Raw genomic sequence first — 24,064 nt, 5'->3', positions numbered from 1 at the left:
TCGCCAGCGTCAATACTTAATTGGATATTTCCTTCTATACTTTTTAGCACGTAGCTATTTATTATTAGCATTATTCTTCCGACGTTTGATTTCTTTTTAATTATAGGAAATGCGTTTTTCTAAGGTACATAAACTTTTGGGATTGACTGTATAGCTAATACATCGTTAACTGAACATTCTATTTTCTGTTGAAACAAAAACGCACTGCGGGGAAACAATTATGATTCTCCCTAAGATAGGATAACGGTGGGTGTGTACATGTATCCACGTGAAGTATACGATATGGGATCAAGTTTGGAAACGCTTGCACAGCGTAGCAAATGTCTGGAGAAATCACTATACCACGCAGTAATCAAGATACTCCGAAATAATGCGAATGCAGTTAAGTCAACAAAAAGTTACGCAGATTGCTACTCGTAGAGAGAAACTAATATGTTTGTTAAGTGTTTCCCGTTGGCCGGAAGAATTTAACGATATCAAATCAGAAACTATACACATGTGTATGATATATTGTTTAGAACGTACATGATAAATATTTACAATAGTAATCTTGTGAAACTGCATGCCTATGAAAGATGAATTATTATATGATATATATGATACAAAAATCCAGAGAAGAATAATGTAGCTTTGAGGAGAAAGATTTATAGAAAAACAATAACGACAAAACAGAAGGAAAATATTTGACGCTTAATTACTATTTGCTCTTTCGATGCTACACGGCGATAAATTACATAATGACAAAATAATTGACAAAGAATTTCATTCTAACGAGTTGGACAAAAGCGACGATTGCAACTAGGTTTACCAGTAAAGTGAATTATTTGATCTAGTCTCTAATCATGATCCAATTCACGGAGACCTACTCTCTCATGAAAAAACAGACAAAAAAGACCGATTAGGATTTTGAACTTTGACCTGAATTTAACAAAAGCCGTTCATCTATTCTACATTTTTCTACTTTTTATCCGTTGTTTTTTTCGTTCATTCATTCACAACGACTATGTAATGGCATTAAAAGTCTCTCTAACGAGAATCGTATTCGACGCAAGTGAAAATGTTCGCGACACGTGAAGTTATAAATTTCGTGGAACACACGGGGATTACTCGCGAGTCGTGATACTCTTTTTAATACCCTTACACGTTATCTGTTCGTTCATGATTGTTTAATTTGTACTATTTTTTTTCTGTTGTCGTGTGATCAAGTTCGAAAAGTTTTACGGAATTTTGCAAATCGATGCGGAATGTAATACAATTAAGAAAATGAAATAGTCACATGACGTTGAATTATGTTCGAACAGTTTCTCTTTAACAAGTTTCGATTGTACATTCATTAGAGATCGATTTATAATTAATATCATGAACAAATGCGTCCACCAAAGTATTTTTATGAAATAGTATGAATTGTCTCTGAAATATTTTTAAATTCTGTGAAAATATATCCTACACGTTCAGAGAAAACTTTGTTATTTGTTTACCAGTTGAAGAGAAGCTTACCGAGCCGCGTTAGACTCTTACCAGAAAAGTGGACCTACTAAAATAAATTATCGCCCGAAACTTTTGCATTCGCTCGTTGCCATCTTCGTCGGCTGGCCAAAACGAGCTCGAGCTATTCGTCTGGAAAATTGGATTATAATTCCCGGCCGCGCGGCTGTGCTAACGCGTTTAACGAGAAAAAGTGGTTAATACGGTAAACGCATGGGAATCCCGTGTAAATTATTCGTGAAAAACGACAGTATTCGCCATAAACTTTTTGCAGGAAAATGTATTTTCATCTTCTGAAGATACTGTTCCGAGATTAATTGGATTTTAATAAACTAATAGTTACATACATAGAAAGGCAAAAAAAATTGTTTTGTATTTCCGGAGAATACTTGTTCCCATTCGTTCACTCACACGTTTCTCGAGTCCTTAAAAATTGACATGAACTTTCCACAGTAACGACAACATTATTTGAATCCTTCAACTGTACTTAACGGTTTGCTCCAGCGCTTCGAATTCGAAACAAAAGTGTATCTGCGGTAAATGCTTAAAATGAACGATACTCGAGCAAATACCGCATTATATCGTAAATGAAACAGTCGATGGCACTCGAACCAAACAAACCGTCCGTTCGACCGAATATTACCGATTTGAAATAACGTGACAACGCTCAAAAGCCTGCTGTTTAATTCGTTTCGCCGCACACGCTCCGTATTTTAACTTCACTTGTTTCCTCGAACTCGAATTTTTACGTGGACGACAATGGAAAATGACACCAAGAAATCATGGAAGCGAGAGTGCAAAAAAGATATCTTTTAATTCCCTAGAGTAAAATCATATACTACAATGCCATAAGACCCTTAATACTGATTAACAAGAATTGGTTAAACGCATCTGCTACTACAGCTTTACTGGCAATGTAAAAAAATATTGAATGTACGTATTTAGACGCTGTCCGTGATTCTATATAGAATTGGAGATTAAACACTTTCCTTAAAATGAAAAAAGAAAGTAGTCAGAAACCCAGTGGACCGGACGGCTTATCTTTCTGCATAAATGCAAAACGTGCAGTGATGCAGAGGTTCAGGGAAGCCAGTTCAGTAGATTTGAACACCAGATGCGGATCGTAGACTCACAGTTAACCGCTGAGGTAGGTTTTTACATTTGATCCGAATCGAGGACGGCGTACACTGGACGCGGACCGTGTCACATGCTAGATACCATAGTATAATATTTTCGTGGAACGTATAATGGGTTAGTTGGAATAAATTATATCGTCCCCACCTTTTATCTTCTCTCCGCAGGTTTCAGTCCATCATTACAATTGTCAATGTGTATGTACATTATCGCGTTGCTGATTCAGCATGAAGCGGATTTAAATAATTATTGCACGTCGTCATCAAAAGCATGCGACATTTTAAACTAGTGAGATCTTGTTGATTTCGTGCTAGCGAATAAGAGACTTGTAAATCTGATGCTAATTAAATAAATGCCTTGTAAAATAATGTTCTGTATGTTCCTGTTTTATCTTAGCAGGTTTTTTAACGTAAAAGAGACTATGAATAGGACAAGTAAGGTATTTATTATAGCATCTTTCCTAAAAGGAAATCCATTATGTTCTTTATACCTTCCACAATCTGATTTTACTTTGACATGCAGTTCTAAAATTTTGAAATCTATTAAAACGTCAATATTAGTAAATAACAAGATCTAGAAATATATAAGTAATTTAATGAAGAACAATAGATTATTAAAAATTGATAGACATTTTTTGGTATTTAACCCGAAAAAGGAGAGCCGGTTTTAATGTGAGCTTCCCCGGTTATGAGAGAGCGAACGCGCACGTTTAATTCGATCATAAAGCGAGGACGCATACTGTGTAAATAAAAACTCGTCGTTGTGACAAACAACAATGGGAGAAAAGCAAGAGGCGAACGACGAATTTTGTTCGGTTAATTTTCCGAACAAATATTTACAACATTTGGCAGACGTCGGTACAATACATTCGACTCGTGCTACGTTGCATACGTTTCGAATATACAATCATTTTGGAATTCACGGATGCTCGGGGTCGTACAAAGAGTAGTATAAAGTACGAATTCCAAGAGCGAAGAGAACAACTGTTTCGGGAAAAAAAACTCGCAGATACACGCACAACAGATGGAGGATTTCAAATTGAACGTACAAATGAAGATGAAAATATTTTCCAAGCCAAACATTTATAGGTTTCGATTCTAGTACGAATACTACCTTCTTTCCACGTTGAAAGCACTTCCGGATGGATTACATTTTCAATTATATTTAACAAGAATATTGAAAAAAAAACGGAATAGTTCTTTAATTGAAGATGAAATACTAAGAAAAATATTTAAAAAAAATGGATCCAATATTCATCAAATACTGAATGCTTATTAAAAGTTTTGGTTAACCTGATATTCATTCTTATGTACTGAATAACATATATTTAGTCTACAATTTAATATACTCAAGCTTCTCTAAACGATACTCGAGTACCTACTCAAGAAATATACTTATCAATTTCGCATCATTCCTAACAAGAGATTTGTCTCTCGTTAAAAAAGGATTTTCCTCATTTCACCGTTTTTTTCCTTTTAGATATAGGCGATTACTCACCAGAATGAATTTGACAAGAGACGAATTGTGAAACGGGAACCAGACGGGTTGATCACAGTTCGACGTTTCTGCAAATTAATCGGATCGAATCGCCGCAGGCCTAATCACCGTTGTTCAGCCAAGCCAATCTCACCGTTATCAGTCCGAAATGTTATGACACTATACGAAATCTGCACTCTCTGTAGAAAGCAAATGGGAAAATCCGTCCGCATAAAGCGAGTTCGGTCGACGAAACCGATTCCTCTCAATGAGTTCCACCGTAAACTAACGGCAACCGTAATACTTCTTGTTACACATCACACGAAACGAAAAAAATAACAACACAAACTGCTCGTGAGTGCTCGGAATGCGTAGGTGGTACGCGATTTCCCGTAATTCTTGGTCAATCGTACGTCAACACCGAAGTCGTTACAACTAAGTACGTGCTTTGTGCGTTCGAAGTCAGAAACACCTGCGCGCGTATCCCGCTCGTAAACAAGTGTACGGAATTCAGGATTCCTTCCACCTAAGTCACATAACTTGTATTAGTCTAACGCGACGATACAACTCGAGGATTTTCGGGAGAAGACAGTAAGCATGAATTACGACTCCTGGATCTCACCGTACCGCGACGGTCACTAAACCATTCTTCAAGTCAAGCTTCGACGATACTTCGCAATTATCTGGTTGCACTTAATACCCTGATGGAATCCTCCTGAATGCAGTCTTTATCCTCTCAATTACGTTCCGGATGTGATAGACTTTTATCGGTATCAGTCTCGTTCCTTGACCTTCTACCTCTCAAAGCTTATATTAAATTAAAATGTCCATCACTGTACTTTTCTTCAACTCTCACTACATAACTATTTTTCGGAATTTCTAAAATGTTTCCTGAATATCATTTGCGATCGGTGTCACTGAATTCAATTGTTCAACATCACCAAATTCGTTTCTGATTTCATGTATAGCAAGTTTTTCTCTTATTGAAATTCCACAAGGTGAAGAATCAGTCCTCGAAACAGCGCGCACGGAAGTAAGTTATTACGATTATCGGTCACGTTGATTGGGGGTGACGAAAGTTAGAGCGGATGAAACGATACTGTGATACGCGGACTTCGGATCGCGGCTCCAAGCGAAGCGGCGCGCGTCTCTCTGTGCGGCGCAAGCCGAACTGGCGCAAGCTCCCGACGCTCAGGGGCAAAAACTCGGCTACGACCCCTTCGCAAGCGCGCCAAGACGACACGCCATGCCATACCGCGCCGCGCCACGGATTATACGTGCTCGTTTTCGAAGAGAAAGGGAACGAATACCGCGGGCTTGGCTCTGCATACGAAACGAATTCCTTTTTCTGGCAGTCTTTCTTTTTTTTCGGGGTGAACTTCTCGAAAAGCTCCCTCATCAGGATTTCAACCAGAACACGAGGCGACGGAAGAGTGTTAAACTGTGGCATCATTTACCTCAATCGTTTTACTCATTAATTCTGTGGCTGGCATCTTTTAGTATAAAGTCAAATCTGCCTCCTTATAATAATCTACATGTAATCTAAGGAAAATGTTTTTTACTGTACTGACAACTTGAAGTATAGATTATATGTGATAAGAATAATAATTTAAAAACAATAAGTAAGTAATTTAAATAAAGGAATAAATACTATGACATGAATTTTCAATAACTACAGTGAAAACATTTATCCTGGGAAGCTTCGAGGCAAATTCAATACAAAACGTACAACACATCCAGGTAATCCACCGTTCCTGAGAAATTCAATCATAGTTATAAGAAAAAGGTCGATCTTCAATCTCAGGCAAATACATGCACACAATCCTGGTCACGATCCTACAATAGAATATCTATCACACGAAAATATATTGCCATTTTCTTCGAAAATAAAATTACTCCAACGCATGGGTACACATGCACAATCATCCAAAGGTTCGTTCGCAAACATAAGAACAATATTTCCATCTGTATTCGTTTCTAACAAGAAATACTGTTTGAAATATATTTTCCTAAAGTGAAGACTAAAAAATGGATGCGTTCACAGTGTGAGCTGACAATATAAATGATATTGCTTTACTAAATCGTGTGGAAGGAAGAAAAAAACGATGGGACTTGAACAAAGTTTTTCGCGAACGGAGCTAACTGCTGGTTGTTCATAAGACGTGAATTATACAAGTATAAATTGAAAAGAGTACACAGAGGAAAACGACGAAAAACATTTAACTGCGGTGCTTTAAACTTTTACTATCTAACCGTGCGAAAAACTTCTGAATTATCTTCTGTGTGTACATACACTCTACCCGGAGCAAGGAAACGTTGAAACGAATAAAATGGATCGATGATTCTTTCACAGCAAGAATATGATATACATACAAGAATTCCTTCATGGAATTTCCTTCAAGTTTTGGTGAATGATTTCATTTCTTCAGCAAGTTTGAATTTTCCATTTTCTAATATTTCTTCGTATAATGATTTATAAAGAAAAGATGTGATACATTGTTCTTTAGTTCAATAATTATCGGAACGCGAAAGCATGATTGCTCTCTGTCATCAGTTCTGTATCAACAAATTGAATTGCTAATACGTGTCTCAATAAATTGCTTGTGCTTGTTTGAAAATAGGACAATGGTGCGTCAGTCGTATTCAGCGAGAAACACAGGGGATTCGAGGAGAGATGGAAACGAGGGTGGAACGGATGAAATCGAATTACAGATCCGATGAAATATTGGAATGATCCGACGCAGAACCAGATCACATCTCAGCAAGATGATGTTCGCGTGCGCCGTCCATCAAGATCCTAAAATTTCTGCTCGTCGTATAATATGCGCACGTCATGACGTGGTCGTGGCGGGACTCGTTTCAAGGTGTCACAGAAAGCACGGAACTGGTTGTAACAAAACTTCTGAAAATGACAGTACTCACATACCGTTGACGAGACCAACGAGTTCCCTGACACGCATACGCCACCGTTACAAACCCGACGTGCCCACCAGCTACGCAGACGTTCGATATCGAGACGATCAACGTCACCGAGTGTTGGTATCTTTTTTCTCTAAGCGCCACCATCATACGTTTTTTGTTTTAAAAAAATGGGGAAACAGATTTGTTGCAATTCACAATCTACAAGTCCTCAGTCCTGATTAAAAGCCAAAAGCGTACGTTTAGATAATTAAAACATATTGTTCCATAAAAATCAGAAAAAACGACATAATGGTGAAAATGTTCGTTTGTCTGCATAATACAAGAAAAATTGAAACTCGCACACATTTGCCTTGAATTTAGAGCGAATTCCCAAAAAAGGAATATAATTGTTTTTATGAAAATAAATAAAATCCAATACTGCTCTCTTAACTAAGAATCCTTTTATCCAAACCCATGCATTTTATAATACAGAATACGAAAAATTCTACTGTGCAGGAAATTCTCGGATTAAATATTTTGCGCATGACCAACTTCTGACTTTTCGTGTCGATTATTGCAATTTCAACTTTAAGGCCATCAGTTGACTTGCAATTCGGAGGGCGGTACCATCCCCACGGGGAACGGTTTAACCCGTCATACCGTACAATATATGTATGTATATATACATATACATATACACGTACATCACGTACAAAGTGATTTTGCGCTCGATTCTTCGCGTCCCGACGTGTCCTAGCCACCTTTCGAACCGCCTAGTCTCGTTAAAACCATTTCCGGAACGGAGGCTGGCTCTCGAGCCGGTTGTCCGGTACCTATTAAAACCGGAAATCTACTTTTTTGCTCCTACACTTCCTATGGGACGGTACCAGTATCGTTAATTCCGTAGTATAATTGCAAAAAGGTGATCGTTAGGGAACGAGCGAGCAATTGCGAGATATTTTTGGCGAAATTAATGATAAATCCAAAAGGAGGACGAGAAATAGTCGTGAGCGATGAATTTCGTTTATTTTATTTTTAGCTTCAATGAAGTTAAATTGTAGTTAACGTAGATATTTTGTAAAACAAACTAAAAATGTAAAGATAATGACTAAGCGTGGAATCGTCACGGGAGATAAGAATAGACATTTTGCTTTTACGTAGATGTGACTAATAATCGTAAATCAACTACTTTATGTGACTAATTCCTGTGAAAGAAAGTAAGTACGTACACATATGAATATTCACGTGAATTGTGTGACATAACTTGAAAGTTTAATATATTCCAGTTAGTGCGTTTATCATGAATAAAAAAATGGCAAGGACATTTTAATAACGTTCCATAATCACGCAAAAAAGAACTGAAAAAATTCGGAGAATTCTTGAAGAAGAAAACTCTCAGTAAACCATGTATCTTTTATTGTACGCATCGTCTGTGTACGGTTGCAATCAAACAAATTATAATGCGGATTCTGAACATGTTTGCGGAAAACGAAATACCGAGTGTAACAAAATAGGTTCGAAAACAAGTTTATGCATTTTCCTTCTCTATTTTCTTATATAAATATAATATTATTATATTATTAAATCAATATTTAAAGACCAATCGACATTTATTATTTTTTCAGTATTTCCTATTTTGAGAACATGGTAAATGTTAAAAAAATAAATAAAGTAGAAATATAAATATCATATACACACGGATTTTGATACCTTTTTATGCTTGTAATAGAAAATTTTCTGCATCACAACAATGAAAAGTGTTAAATGTAAAGTCTGTACTCAATTGTAGCACATTATACATCGTATAAGTGCTTTAATATTAGAGAACAAATATAAATATAAATTAAGAAGCCACTTACCACAACCGCTTCAGATTCTAATAAATCCTTAGATCCAATAAAATCCTAGATTACTAGACAGGAAGTTCACTGAGCATTCTGAAAATAAAATTTAATACAATTACACCAGTTGTATTAAACCCAAATAAATAATTTACAAGAAATACGATAACCCACGTACGATTGAAAATACTTTTGACAAAGTTCAACAAAGTATATTACTGTTTATTTCGTGTTCACTTATTTCGTCCATAGAATAACGCTATTCATAGTGAAACATCTGTGATTCTTACTGAAACGACAGAAGACGACTCAGTGATACCGAAAGTCTATAAAATACTGACAATTGGTATGGTCTCTATCCTATCTTTTATAGCCTTTGTTAACGTTTACGATTCCTTCTACTGATGAACGATAATCAGTATGGAACCTTGGGCTAATAACACCTTCGTTAAGTGGCCGATACAACGTGTTTTAAATCATCCGCGTCGCGGGTAAAGGAGAAAAACGTTTCCCCCCGTCGTACGCGACGTGACTGATTGAAAATAGACATTTCCGTGTCCGAGCTAATGTGATAAATTACGCATAATTGTTAGACATTTTTATCGTAACACTCGCGTGAACTATCACGATAGTTACTGTCCCGCGCGCTAACTATTATTAATTCCGATTATTCACAGCGTCTTGCAGCACCTTCATGTCCATTTTATTATGCAAACTGTACTCTGCAGTCAATTAAGGAAATAATTTCGATTATGGATCTAGATTTAAAGAATCAGTTTCTCCATTTTATTATATAATCATAAAATATAGAACCAGAGAGAAACAATGAAAAAATGTTGAAACAAGGGTGTTATTATTAAATGAATTCGCAATTGGCGTATAATAATAGTAGTTCAGCGTGGATGTTGCAAGACCAAAGTACCGCGTTCAAGGGAGACGTGTCAACGGCAGTTTCCTTGGCTGACTCTAATCGGCTGTTTCTACTAACCCTCTTGCGGTCGCTTTTAAGTTACTCTCGATTCCATTCTACTTAAGGCGTGGCAAGTTCCGCTCTCGTGTAATTTTCCGATAGTGATCGTGTGTCGAACAAGATGGAACTATAAATCCTCGTACATAAATTGTCATCCGTAACGTATAGTCATATTCTCCTACTAAATTAGATTTCCAGTAACTTGTACAATGGTTTTTCTTCTTGCAAAAGAATCATTAGAATATTTATCAAACTTGGAACAATAATATAATATTTTCAACCATTATCGAATGCTACGAAAACACAGCTATTGGGGGTCCCTGATGTGTACTAGAGGTTGAGCCTGGATTCAGAGCAGGTGAGAAGCATGAGAAAAGTTTGAAGGGGAGTAGGTAGAACAGGGGAAAAAAGTTAAAGAGATGGTGCACGTTAGATGGGGTAGGTTCGCGAGAAGAGCTGAGATGGTCGCGTGCTATCTTAACTAATCTTAACTCAGGCTGAAACTTCGTAACCAATCCCGAAGGAACTCAACGGGACTGACTTCGCTAACATGGGAACGGTTTCGGAGGGACCGGTACAGGACTTCCAGTTCGATCAGTAATCAAACTAGTGGCCGATACAATAATCTGGCTGCATGATAAAGCTGAACTGCTCGCAATTGAAATTGGAATTCAATCGATCAGGCGGACCGGCTTCGCCTCTTAAATTGGATAGCCGAGTGATGGGATAATGGTGTAAACGTGACACGCAGCGAAGAACAAAAGCAATGTCGATGAATTATTATTTAAAGTTATAGCCAGTTATTATAGAGAACAGGTTGTAGTACAATTTTATCCACCTATAAATATAATTTGAAGTTAACATTAGCTATGTGATACGTGTTAGAAAACATTAACGATAATGAAGCATATTAAATGTGATTTGATGATTAACGTGTCCATGTCGTTTGAGAAATATAAATGATATTTTAGACACGTAATTATTTCATGCGCGTCTGAAATTCTCAGCCACGTCCATTTACTGCAAACGCGTATTTATCGCGAATGTAAGACTCGATAGAAATATATTCAGATCAACTCATCTGGGATGCATAAATCAACGCGGAGATTCATTCGTAAACCCCAAAGCTAACTGGCAAAAGTTTGAAACACGAACCAGATCAGTTCAGATAGTATCAACATTCGAATCTGTCTGTCTGTATTTTTCGGTGATATACTGAAAATTATTTGAAACATTATCAACGTTTAATATCAAAGAAATCGTTTTTCCTGGATATCGTAAACGAATTATAAATTTTAATCGAAATTTCAAACTAAAAGTCTTCAGGCAGAAGTCAGAATCAAAGGTTTTAATTACCTAAAATGATTTCATATTGGAGGGAAACCTTATTCAACCACTAAGGCTTTGATAAAAATATCAGGTCAAAGCGAGCAACCCCTTGGTCAATCGGGACTCGGTCAACTGAAGGAAACTAAGATCGATAACAAATGAACAAAACGAAAATCGACGACTGCTAACATTCTCAATCAAAGGTTCGGCTATTGTGTAAAGGGAAACGGTGTTTCGCGAAACGAATAGAGAGATCCCGATCGCATATATGGATGTATGTTTATGCGCTCATACATACATATATAGATACGTACAGAGGTCCATTCGCGAATCACGTACGCAAGTAGGTGAATGCACATTCGATTAGGGGCTGCGAGTACCTATGTAAATTGGAAATGGGCGTTACTCCTACTAGGTGAAACGTGAGACGTGTATAAATGCTTTATGTATCCAGAAGCATATATTTTCCAATAAATGCGGGTCGGGCAGTCGACTTGATATGAGAGCACGGAATAAAGGTAATAAAATATTCGACTGACATCAAAAATATGCTTTTTGTCTGAATAGCCATATCCATTCTGTGATATTATTGATATTATGATTTATATATTTATCACTTTTTATGTGAATAATTTAATCTGAATAATATTAAACGATTACTAATATCAATCATAATATATAATAATTGACAGTTCGACGACTACCTATTTTCCTATCAATACTTATGTACAAGAGAAAATTAATCATTTAATTTAGAAACACTTCATCAATAAATATAATTATACGCGTATGTAAATCTTTTATGGCTATAAATACATTCGTAGACAAGGTGGAGGGGAACTAATGTCGAGATATCACGCAGTAATGATTAACAGCGAACGGGGTTATCTGCGACGGGGATCTCGGGAAAAGAGCAGCCGGATTATTCTGTGCCATTACGTTTTCATTCAGACGCGACGCTTATCGTAGCGGAGATTTTAATCGACCGTTAAATGTCCGCATCAACTTTGTTTCGAGATTAATAATAGGAACTGAGCACGTGCAATTAATGGGTTGTCAACAACTTTTTTATTGGAAATAAATTATCGTATTCATTTTACGACGATCTCCGGCTATAAAATATTTTTATATTTTAACGTAGAAAATTATACCGAGTGTACCTACTATCTCTATTCATCTTATTACGAGGTTGCATTATCAGAAAATCATTTATTTGCATAACTTGTTGATTCGATTGACTGACAGTAACTTTATAGTGCGAAGACTTTCTGGTATTCTTCTAACCACCTGGCAACATCTACCGTTATGTAAAGTGTCGAGTCTAACATAATAAAGGTAATCGTCAACTAATTCGTTTCGTCGTGATAATCAACTCATCAATATACGTTTGATTACTCTAAAAAGAAAAAAATGCCAATATTGCATGGAATGCGGACAAAATGATAAATTACATGAAGCATTATAACGAGACAGCAAGATTGTAATTATATGTACATTCTAACAGGTACCGACGTTGAAAATAGCTTGAACGTCCTAGTCTAAAACGTCTTATAAGGATTAAATCTTGGATAAAAACGAACAGGTTGTACATCCTGGGATTACAGCGAGTACAAAAAAAAGAGTAGCTATTATCTTTTGTACATAAATTTTTCCGACCCGTACGTACTTCGCATCGCGCATATACGTATTGCTCGAGTAGCACGCATATCGCACGTTGAATTCAGCTCGTGCGTTTCTGCATAGAAAACGATAACACATCCCCGGAACAATAGTAGACGCGGCGAAACGGTCTATGTACATATCTGGGACGGAGATCGCGTTGAAGAAGCTGCAAGAATAGGACGCAGAGGTCCTAGATCACTTCTGGTACACGGCACCCACCGTGGAAGAAGCCATCCGTTAAAGTTTATATTCCACACTCGACGCTTTCCTACCGTCTAGCCTTGCTACCGGAACTGCAGTGTTCTTGACGATATACGTACGGCTGCCGTAAGTCACCTGACTCCATTGCTATACTACAGTTTTCCGACTCCCTACAGTCCCGCGTACCTCTCCACGTTGTGAAAGAAACTTATACCCGTCGAGCAATTAGCATTCATCTACTCGTTCACGTTAACCAACGTCTCAAGCAGTTACGAACTTATCGTTCGTCGTCTGAATTCAGATCATGTATCACTTCGAGCTCTAGGGAAATCTACTCAATCGTTACGGAACAAATGATTCTTCAGTCACACTAGTCGTCTAAAAGTCGTTGATCGTTTGAATTCAATGTGTTTCCTAAGATTATAGAAAAAAGCTAAAGAAATTTAAACAGCACCATTGAACCTTCTATTTCGTAGAGAAATCGAAATATTTCGAAAAACATTTTATTCAAACGACTTTTTCATATAAATAAGGCAGGTAGAATTTGTCTGGGTGGCCTATCACCTATCGACCCATCTTCACACAGTGGACAGAGATTCAACTTTTCATACACAAACGTATAAGCAATTACAATTAGGACTGGACTTGGTTTCTTATTTTATGAAGAGAATCCGAATAATCTGATTTGCAGAATTTATCTAAAAATCCTCGTATCGACTTATTTGCAATTCGCAAGTCCACAGTGGTGTTCACGGTTGGCAGCAGTAGTTGTCAAACGCACAAAGAGATCAAGTAAACGCTAATTGCTTTTTCTACACGAACATACCTACTGCTTTGGCTGATCCCGTGGGTCTTTCTCCTTTCAGTGGTCGACGCGACACGATGCTACAGCGAAGAACGCGAGATGGAACTCTTTCATCCGTTAATACGAAAATTTTAATTAAATCCCTGTGAAGTCGCGTCGCTGTCACGAGCATATTATTGTATTTCGGTCGTGCATTAAGTAGGCAGACAAAATTAGAGGAATTCACTGACCGAGTCTTATCCGGTCTGGTCGTACAATACGAAGTTCATTCGCCCGCAATGCGGTATTCAAATCATTTCGTGGGGAGCTTGTATTGTGACACAGTAGATGTAAATCCGTACAGACATGATTTGGATAATGAAATTCGTGATGTGTCCTGTCTCATTTCTCAGATACTATTGTAGATCCTCTATTTTCTCGAATTCTACGAATAATACTCGGCCTGTGATTTGAACGTACATGAAACTACTACATAAAAACGTCGTCTTTTCGTTTAGTACATCGTTCAGAAGTTTGATTATCCATGACGAGGTTCTGCACAAATTTAAGAGCGAACATTGAAAATCTTTTTATTCACTTGTATGACAAAGTGTATAAGATCCGCTACAATCTATAACCAAACCAAGCTATCGCATCATGCAATCCGTATATAAAAAAAAGAAAATAATGGATCCTGTAGATCGTTCATTGTGAAGCAAGCGTTTAGCGTGTTATGCGCGATAGTGGTTAACAAGCGCGATATTACCAGGGCGAGAACACGCGATACTGTTTTAAAGACGACCGTCTAAACAGCGAGCAGGATATATTTTCTCGAGTTTCGTTAGAAATAATACGTTTCAGAACACGGAATTACTTGCTCGCGGAAATAATGCTCTCGAGAATTCGCTCCGTCGCACAACGCCGGAGATACAACGAGATGAAGGTAAACGGGCTTTCGAGAAAGCAATGGTATGATACGACTATACATTATGCGAGCTCGTCTCGGGAGCGGTACCGGCTCGTTTCCTAGTCTCCCGTACACGAGAATGATATTCAAAACTGTAAACGCACGCTCACCTGCAAATCATTTGCGCAAGAAGAACTAGCCGACCAATCGTGTCATGTATGAAAGAAATTTTTCATCACTTTCTGTAGAATCTCTAAATCCAAGAATCAGATACAAGTATGTACGTCTTGTAAATATTTTAACAAAGAAAAGAAAACAAAATGATGCACCAATTTCAAAACGTAATTAACTTGAATTGATTCTCTAAGCTTGCTATCAGTATAAAAAGCCAATTATTGAAAAAAGAATGTTTAATAGTACGTTTTCCGATATGGGAACATTTGTTCAACAGGGTATATTTCTATTGTGACACATTCACTCTGCGACAAGGTATTTAGTCTATTACCTAAATCGATACGGCGAGTGTGCCGGAATCTGTCATACAACAAGGTGGATGACGATAACAGTTTGGATTAATTGCACGGTCAAGTGTGTTTGCTCCGACACACGTAACAACCGTGTTCCGCAATCTACCGAAACAGATCATCGGATTCTGCCTAACAATGGTATAGACAGAATGTCCTATAATTTACAATTGCGCAGCAACTTGTAGTATGATGTATACGTGGTCGATGAAAAGTTATCGGTCTTTCTGAATGAACGTCACAAAACGATACCGAATTTATAGTTTGACACGTTCGACAAATTAACATTTTATAACGTGATTAGAAATTATTATCACACGTAATTAGTAATGAAGTGACCAATTATCATGCAGGTGCATAATCATTGAATCATTGCATATTATTAATAAAACGAATTCCATTTAGTCTTCAGAGAATGCAAAATGACAAATTACTCATCGATTAATTGGCGCGTTGAGCGCTTCGCATGCATCTCAATTATGAAATCGTCCGTGGCTGCCAACGGCTGCTACGATTCAACGAGTCGTGTAAATAACGAGAGAGGAACACGAGAAGAATTAACTTGACTCGTATCATCAGGATAATCCATGATCGTGCAACGAATCGCTTCCTTCGCGGATATTTCCCCGGAACGACGCGATGTGCGGGCAGTTCCCTGTTGAATTATGCGCCGCTCTTTCACGGCATTTTTGCCTCATTTCCGTGACGCCGCGCGTATCTCTTTCTCTTGCGTTCAATGATTAATGGACCCGTCTCAGTCTCTCGCGTTTTATTTCCCCTCTTTTCCCTCGGAGAGATTGGAACGGTTAAAAAAAACGCGGCGAATAGCACCGATTCCGGAGAACGAGCGAGCGACGGGCACGGTCAACAATGAGGAGATAGCGGAACGTGCGAAGTCGATTATTGCAGGCATTCTCGCCGGCACGTGGAAATCGATACCTAATTATCGGTTGAGACACAGGCCACGCCGCACAAGAACTACTCTGTGGGAACCTTCTTGCCTTTCTGTTCACCGACACGACGCGAGACTCAGCTATTTCGCTTGCTGAACGTGTTCGGATCAACGTTAAATCGGCTTGTGACTTTCGCGTTCTCCGATTAAGGTACCCAATTAATGTCACAGATTGATTACCATAAAATTTTTAAATAGCTGCAAAGTATGAGAATATCGTTTTGTCATGATCGAACAATTCTCAAACAGATGCGTTCAACCTCCAAATTTATCTGATTACTACGTGATCATTAATTATGATGATTGAATAGATGAATTATTGATTAGTAAACTGTGAGCATTTACACAGATTCTCTGCACCGATAAATGAAATGAATTATATACTATACGCGGTAACCCGCGAGCCCTGATCCAGAAAGTTGTCTAATAACCGGTTCTTTCTCTTTTCACGTATGGAATAGTTCCCTATACTTTTACCATATCCACGTAACTTGAAGAGATCATTCTCATCTTTGTCTGAAGCAGCATGTTGGGAAATAAAAATTTTAACAAAATGCTGATTGACCGATTAATAATCGCTTTGTCGACGGTATTAATAATAATAGCCTTGTAATTCTACTAACACAGTTTTAGAACTTGTTTAAAAGCGACAATACTTATTTTAATGGTATAAATAACACTTTGCTGTGCAAATTATGTCGGGGAACAAGTTCTAACTATGTTCACGAGTAGGAACTTTTCAAGTGCTCAGCCATATTATTGATTTTCCGTATTAACTTTGATGTAAAGTGTTCACAAGACTATGTTTAGTTTATTGGGGTACGATTGTCGCAGTGCAGTGAGTAGTTACTTTGCATACTTCCGTATGTATGCATTGAGTTATCTCGACTGCTCGATCATGAAATAGGACTGAAATAAACGCGTGTAGAGAATGAATTGCATTTTCGTGAGTTTCGCATGAGAAAAACTAACATTCGTTTTAATACCCTGTAAAATTCAACGGCGGGAATATGCTCGAAACACGTGAACGTTCGCCCGAGTTCAGGTTCATACCTTGTTTAAATTATTGAGATAACCGAACCTTTATTTTAACTTAAGTGATACATGAAAACGATAATTGCTTTAATATTTCATACGAACATGTGCTACCTCAATTACAAAATTCATCACAGTAACAGTAAACGGTTTATTATAAAAAATGAGAGACTTCTGCTATTTTCGACAATTGCTAGAGATATCAATTACGATACGCGTTTTGAATTTATGTCAAATTTTATATATCACAAAACACCACTAAACTCGTAAAAGATGCTTCATCATTTTTGCTCTCGCGTTGATGAATTATGGAACAATTGTCAATACGAATACGTCATATAATATTTCATCAAAATTGAAGTCGTGTTATTGAACGGAAATAAATTTTTCGAAAAAAATCGTATAATGGAGTCGACAATAAAGCATTTTCTGAAGTTAATTAAATGCTAATTAGTTCGTGATCGTCTATTCAGTAGCAAGGTTGAAAAGGCTTTCAAAATTGGAGGAGCAGAAAGCTCGATCGAACATTCAATCATTCTTGTCTTTGAAAGCTTACTTGATTAAATTCCATTTGCACGTGCCTATCATGGTGTAAAAGCAAAAGCTATAATAAGATACTTACTATTATATAAATACTTTATTTTATATTTTTTGGAATTGAACTAATGTTCAAGAATTCAGTTTCTACAAATTCTAAAAGAACTTTCAATATTTACGAATAGCAGTATAACTATTTTCAATCTAATTCCCAATCTGGTACAATCGTCAAATAGTCTCGGTCGTTAACGTTAAACGAAGAACAATAACAATAGCTTGAATTTTCATTCTATTAAACGACGAATTAAGCATGCAAATGTTCCGTCGTATCGGGGCTGACGTCCTCCCAGCGCAATTATCAAACTGGCATGGCGTCCGTGGAAACCGGCGTTATCAGTACCCCTTTTTCCCTATTCGGTTTTAAGTTGGCGAAGGTGTGCGAGGGATCCAAGCCACCGTCACCCCTGGAACTTCGGGCAACTGCTATTATTTCCGGTTGAAACTGCGGAACTTCGGTGTTCCCGGCACGCCGCGCTCTCGCGTGAGCGGTAGAAAGGAAAATTCGCATTCGAAACATCTGCGGCTGCTTTTCTATGAACGTCGTCGCAATTAACTTTTAAGACCCACGCCAGCTGCCTGGATCCTCGGCGTCAGTAGAAGATAGAGCTAGTCAATACATCCGTAACTCATCCCCGAGGAAACTTACGATCAACCATGAAGAACACTGCTTCTTCATTTTATTATCAATTGAATTAATCTAAAGGTATTCTCATGTTTCCATGACAAGTAATTGTAATAAACCAATAAAAATGCTGAAAACTCAAGTATATAAGTCTTAATTGGAACCCTTACAGAATCAACTTCCTTTGAACGAATCTTTGAAATCCATTGTATAAAGGAATTATATTTTTGTTACGAATACAGTTAACTTCTGACATAAATGCTTCGCAATCTTTTCTTAAGCGTCAGACCATAATGACTCTTCTCCTATCCTAAAAAGGGTTCTTAATGGTATAATTTAAAGAAATGGGAAGCATGAACGAGGTCAAGGGGACATTAAAATATTGCAGGGAGGAGTTTGCGGATCAACTCTCTAATGACGAATATAAAAAGCTTTAAGGACGATAAAGAAACTAAAGCACCCAAAACCGGCGTGAAACAAAAAGCACGGTACTTCTTATTCGTGATAGAATGGCAAAGATAGTGCAGTAACTTTGCATAACGAATTAAAGTTCAAGAGATAATGAAACATTAATTCAGGAATTAGAAGTTTAAAACAAAGAAGTGTAAAAAGTGAGAGTACTAAAAAAATAGATTGGAGGGCTACTTCTAAAAACGACGAGTGACGATTTTAACCTTTGTTCATTAGTATCAGGATATACATTCAATTTCATGAAACATGACACACTTGCATAGTCAGGTTTTGCGAAGAGAAACGAATGTACAGCCGAGCATTTAAGTAGTATAGATATGGATGTAGTCAGACGTGCGGAAGAAAAAAAACTTGACCAGCCTCCATAGCTCAGGGGTTAGAGCACTGGTCTTGTAAACCAGGGGTCGAGAGTTCAAATCTCTCTGGAGGCAAGCTTTTTCGTTGCTACAGTCTTTCATACTTTTGCTGATAACATCTGGCAGGTAAGTTTCGCGATAAGAAAACTCGAAGAGTACATAAAACCGCCGTAGACAGGGTATCGCGTCGTAACACGAGGGACGATTCAATTCTGCTATCTCCACTTATTCTAGCAACTTCATCTTCTTCTTTCTTTTAGTTTGTTTATATGTTGTGTTTATATTAAACTCAGTATACTATGTCTATATATATCTTAAACTGATTTACTAAATCCTGAAATGTCAACCGCGACTGAAAAGCGAGAAGAAATAAAGCGGAATTAATTAACAAACTTCGGTCTTTTTCTCGCGGCATACAAAATTTCGCACCGACTTTTATCCAGCGAACTGTGGTGAGAGACAATGGCGCGCACTTTATGGCCCGTAAATTAATGGTGACTTTCTTGCCGGGTTTCTCGAACGGTATCGAAGGGATATCGGGTAAGAAATCGATAAATTCGCGCAACAAAGACCGCGGGGAGTTAGCCGACGAGCAAAGTGCTTTAGTATTGTTAGAAAAGGGAGGAGAGCCAGCCAGCAGCCCACCCCTCTTTGTCTCGGGTCCATACCGGTTTCGCCGGTAATATAAAGACATCGTATATTCGCCGATACGTGGCGGAAATTATAGAGAATTTCGAGATACATCGTTCCCGTTCACGATCGGTGGCAAGGTTCTTTCGCAGTAACACGCCCACGTTATTGCTATCTTGTACATTTAACAGCGAATGATATATCCGCTTTTCACCCACCTCCTAAACTCTGGACGATACATCTTATCCTCTATGACTGGCTATTTAAAGGTGGCTAAGAATAATGCGAGGTAAATTGCCGAAATACATTTACTCGATCTATTGCGATTCTCAAATCTCAAGTGAAGGTATTACCACTGATTAAAAGTAAATCGAATTATGTTGATGTTTGTGCTGGTTTCGTTATTCATACAGCTCCATTGAAAATAAATACAGAACTTGCGGAAACAAGTCAGACGTATTAAAAAGATATGTAAAATCGAGAATAACCAGTAGAACGGAAAAGAATACAAGGAGATAGATATAATAAGGAAGCAGAAAAGAAAGATCTATAATTCAGCAGCCGGATAGAATCATACATACACGTGTATTAGTCTGATGTACATATGTACATTGTAACCGTACAAAAGGTACATTTACCTAGAAATTTAAGAATGTGAGAGTATGGAATAGAGAAGGCTTCTAGGGAATTAGGGAATAACGCAAGCGCGTACTATCTCTACCACACTAATTATCGATGAGCTCGGCATCGACCGGAAATCGATTGCCGAATTCCTTCACTTGCATGGAAGCCCGTGATAGTAGAAAGATCGATCGACCCTGCGTTTGTATAATAAATTTAAAGAATCTTTTTCGCGGATACGTTAAATTGTAGTGTAGTTTAAAGTGTAATAATAAGAGGAGAAATATATAAAGATGCGTTAAGCGTAAGAAGTAAAAACATCAATTATTTAGTTAGAACACATGCATTAGACCGAATCTTTCAGTTGTGTTGTTAAGCACAGAACAATAACAGAATAATAAATGATAGTATTTTCTGAAGCACCATACGTATTTGATGAAATTCAATAGACAAAAATAGAGTGAAACATGACCAAATGCAATTTAAACGCATTGACCAATTTGCCTCGGGTGACGCGTAAATAATTAATATTTGGAGCGATGCCGTGGGTTCAGAAACGTCTCGCAATTCATCTATCGAATGCGAGGGAATAGGAGAAATTCTAAAACGAATAAGAGTCAGTTTGCTTTATAGCATGCGTAACGAAATCGAATATCGACGAGACTCTATGCACCAGCACGCCATGGTCCCTGATACATGGTCAGAAATTAACGTGAAATTTGCTTTGTGCCCGAACGAAAAGGACGGATTTGCTCCTCGTACCATGTAGTTGATAGTCTAACGGTCTAACGAACCTGTAGTCAACCTGGAAGCACCGAGTTTCTGGTGACGAAAACCAGAAGCAAAATAGAGGATTGGGTAGCACGGCACTCCATTTTCAGTACATCGCTTGATTTGAATTTCTAGAATTCCGATGCGAATCAAATTAAAACCGCGTGTATGCTCTACAGGTCGAAAAACTTGCCAAAGCATTTCCGAAGTTACCGAACTGATGAAGCCGTAGTTACCAAATTGCGGTTTCTATCCGAAGAATTAATATTCTTTTTTTAAATTTTTTCTTTAAGGAAGATTTTTCGATTCTCTAGAAAGAGTAAAAGTTAAATTAATTTGCAAGGTGATTACTTGTGTATTTGGCTTATCATTGAAGACATAGAATAGAAATTAATAAATAATTCTCTATTATAATATGAGTTTTTTAAATTCCGAGCAATGTATGCTAATCAGATCTCACAATCATGAATCAGTCTCAGCAAATTCTATTCATAAATCTTCGAACCGGAAGATCAGAAAGAAAACAACACCGTTTATCGTTCAAAATCCGTGACAAGGAACAAATCCACGATGAAATCGGATACAACACATCGTATTCTTGGACTGTCTATCCTAGACAATGTATCCATAGATGCTGGGGTACAGTGGTCGAATCGAAAGAGAGAGAAGAAAACTCGTGTCCGCGCGTGCGGAACGATTTCCATCGGACGGTGCATTAGGACAGAGCCAGAAACGTTTGTTGATTTTTCCCCGTCGAAAACGACGACGATTTGTCCGCAAACATTTGGTTTCCCCAAGCTATGGCTTTCTACAGATCCGTCCGTTCCCATTTTTCCTTTCGAGCCCTCTGTTCCCTCCTTCCTACCCTCTTTTCTGTCCTATTGTACAACAACGGCGATGCCGCGTTTACATGGCCAAGGTCCGTGTGCCCGTATGTAGGAATGTGAGTATGTGCACCGATTAAACAGAAAATTGGAGCACGGGCATCCTTGCAGACATTTTGCAACACGCGGATAAAGGCTATTTGGACAGAAACTAGGGACTTATTTAGCGAAACACACTGCCACGTTTATCAAATTAAAGATTCACGGGACATAGTTAGGATGTTGCTTACTTTCTCCTTCCTCTTCTTCGCCTCCTTCGCCTTCGCCTTCTACTTCTTCTTCTTTTTCTTCTTTGCTTCTTCTTATTCTTCAAAAGTTTAACTCTAGTTCTAGTTTACTGCGGAGTACGGGTTGAGAAACGAGCGAACCGCGTGGTGTGGAAACTTATGAGATTTCGTGTATGGTTCTTTCAGCGGTCGTTTGTTCTTCGAAATTATGTATTTAATGCTCCACGTGCGAAGACGTTCATAGAATTAATTCCTACAGGTTCTCGTATTATTAAAACCTTACATCCATGTATAAATAAAATTTCATGATTCATAAATTCGAATTATTAACGAGTATTAACAGAGAAACACTTAAACTAAAATTATTGTATATCAAATGTGAATGGTGATAAAAATTGCTTTGAAAAAGGAAAGAGAAAGATATACAATAATGAGCTTCACCACAGAAAAGAAGCGTTGATCAAATATTAGCTGAAGGAAACGCAAAGATCACCTCGTGAATTTTTCTCGTTTCGAGAGACGCTCCAGGCGGGCAGGGTCTCTTTATCGAGTCGTGTTTCTCACGAGAAATCAAAATTCCAAAAAATTCTCTCGCGTGCCGTCACATCGCGTTCTAGGCAAACGGCTGCAGGTACATTGTGGACGACGCATCCCGTATGCATAACAAATCACCTGCTGGCGCTGCGATTCCCTCGAATAACATCATTACCATGAATGCTGCCGTCACCGTGTAATAATATAATTAGGTAAACGCTAACAAGATCGATGATCAATTTGCCTGGCACGATTGCCATCGGCTCGGCGATTTAATTGTCACAAATTGTTTACTTGTCTGTCAATCGGGGACACTAATGATTTTTGATCGTCCCGGCGTTTCTTTTATTTCATGTCACTGAGATAATTACCCATGGATAATTGTAATCATGACTGCTTTCGAAAGATAATACTACTGACAATTTAATTCTGCGGAAATCTATGAATAAGTAAGTATGGCACAAAGGCACCACGAGTACGTAATGTAATGAATGTTGGTTCAGTCATTATCGTTACGTAAATACATTCCGATGAAATGTGAATGTAATTATTATAAATGTGAGTTGCGAACGAACATGAAACAATAAATCATGCTCATTATATTTATTTTCATTACAAAATTGTTTGTATCTCTGTTAAGTAGGATTATTCGAGGATACTAATTATTATTATTGTACGGTACTTCTGTTCTAATTTATGATGTAACAATAAATTGCAATGCCAACAACTCACCGTATAGAAATAATAATGTATGTAGATATACATATGTACAGTACACACTTACGTATAGTATATATTTGTTAATACAGTCGTATTTGTACTAAATGCAAAGTGGAAAAGCGAATACTCTTAATTATTTACGTTTTGTAATAATTACTGCAAATAACAAATATATGATTAATCAATAAGTAATTATTTATATGGAAATATTTCTGTTGCCTTTTTCTACAATCCTATCGAGAAATAAAATCGTGAGCCTCCATAGCTCAGGGGTTAGAGCACTGGTCTTGTAAACCAGGGGTCGAGAGTTCAAATCTCTCTGGGGGCAATCAATATTTTTTTCCTTTTTTTTCGTATCATGTAACTTACAAACTAAAATCTTATAGCCAAGTATAATAGCCTTCAAATTTTATTTTAAAACTTAATTTTT

At 37.6% G+C, this 24,064-nt stretch overlaps 1 protein-coding gene and 2 non-coding genes across 5 annotated transcripts in view; 2 read left to right on the top strand and 1 right to left on the bottom strand.

The window, feature by feature from the left end:
* The window catches only part of LOC108622102 (cysteine-rich secretory protein 2), a 65,732-nt gene extending 56,547 nt beyond the window's left edge, over positions 1 to 9,185 (bottom strand). The window contains exons 1-2 of one of the 3 annotated variants that reach the window (XM_026811209.1): positions 9,012 to 9,185; positions 8,856 to 8,933 (exon numbers count right to left, since the gene is read on the bottom strand). The gene's annotated coding sequence lies outside the window, so the exon portion shown is untranslated. Of the gene's footprint in view, positions 1 to 4,116; positions 5,287 to 8,855; positions 8,934 to 9,011 lie in introns of those variants that run through there. The other 2 variants (XM_018019770.2, XM_018019769.2) reach the window with 2 other exon arrangements.
* A 10,064-nt stretch (positions 9,186 to 19,249) lies between these two features.
* Positions 19,250 to 19,322, top strand: TRNAT-UGU (transfer RNA threonine (anticodon UGU)). The gene has a single exon. It is a non-coding gene; the product is annotated as a tRNA-Thr (tRNA).
* Positions 19,323 to 23,889: 4,567 nt separating this feature from the next.
* TRNAT-UGU (transfer RNA threonine (anticodon UGU)) lies at positions 23,890 to 23,962 on the top strand. Its single transcript has one exon. It is a non-coding gene; the product is annotated as a tRNA-Thr (tRNA).
* The last annotated feature ends 102 nt before the right edge of the window (positions 23,963 to 24,064 follow it).

Source organism: Ceratina calcarata, unplaced genomic scaffold, assembly GCF_001652005.2.
Source record: "Ceratina calcarata isolate Rehan_Ccalc_2016 unplaced genomic scaffold, ASM165200v1 scaffold205, whole genome shotgun sequence".
Taxonomy (NCBI): domain Eukaryota; kingdom Metazoa; phylum Arthropoda; class Insecta; order Hymenoptera; family Apidae; genus Ceratina; species Ceratina calcarata.
The sequence above is the reverse complement of the archived record's forward strand: the minus strand, read 5'-3'. Positions and strand labels throughout refer to the sequence as shown.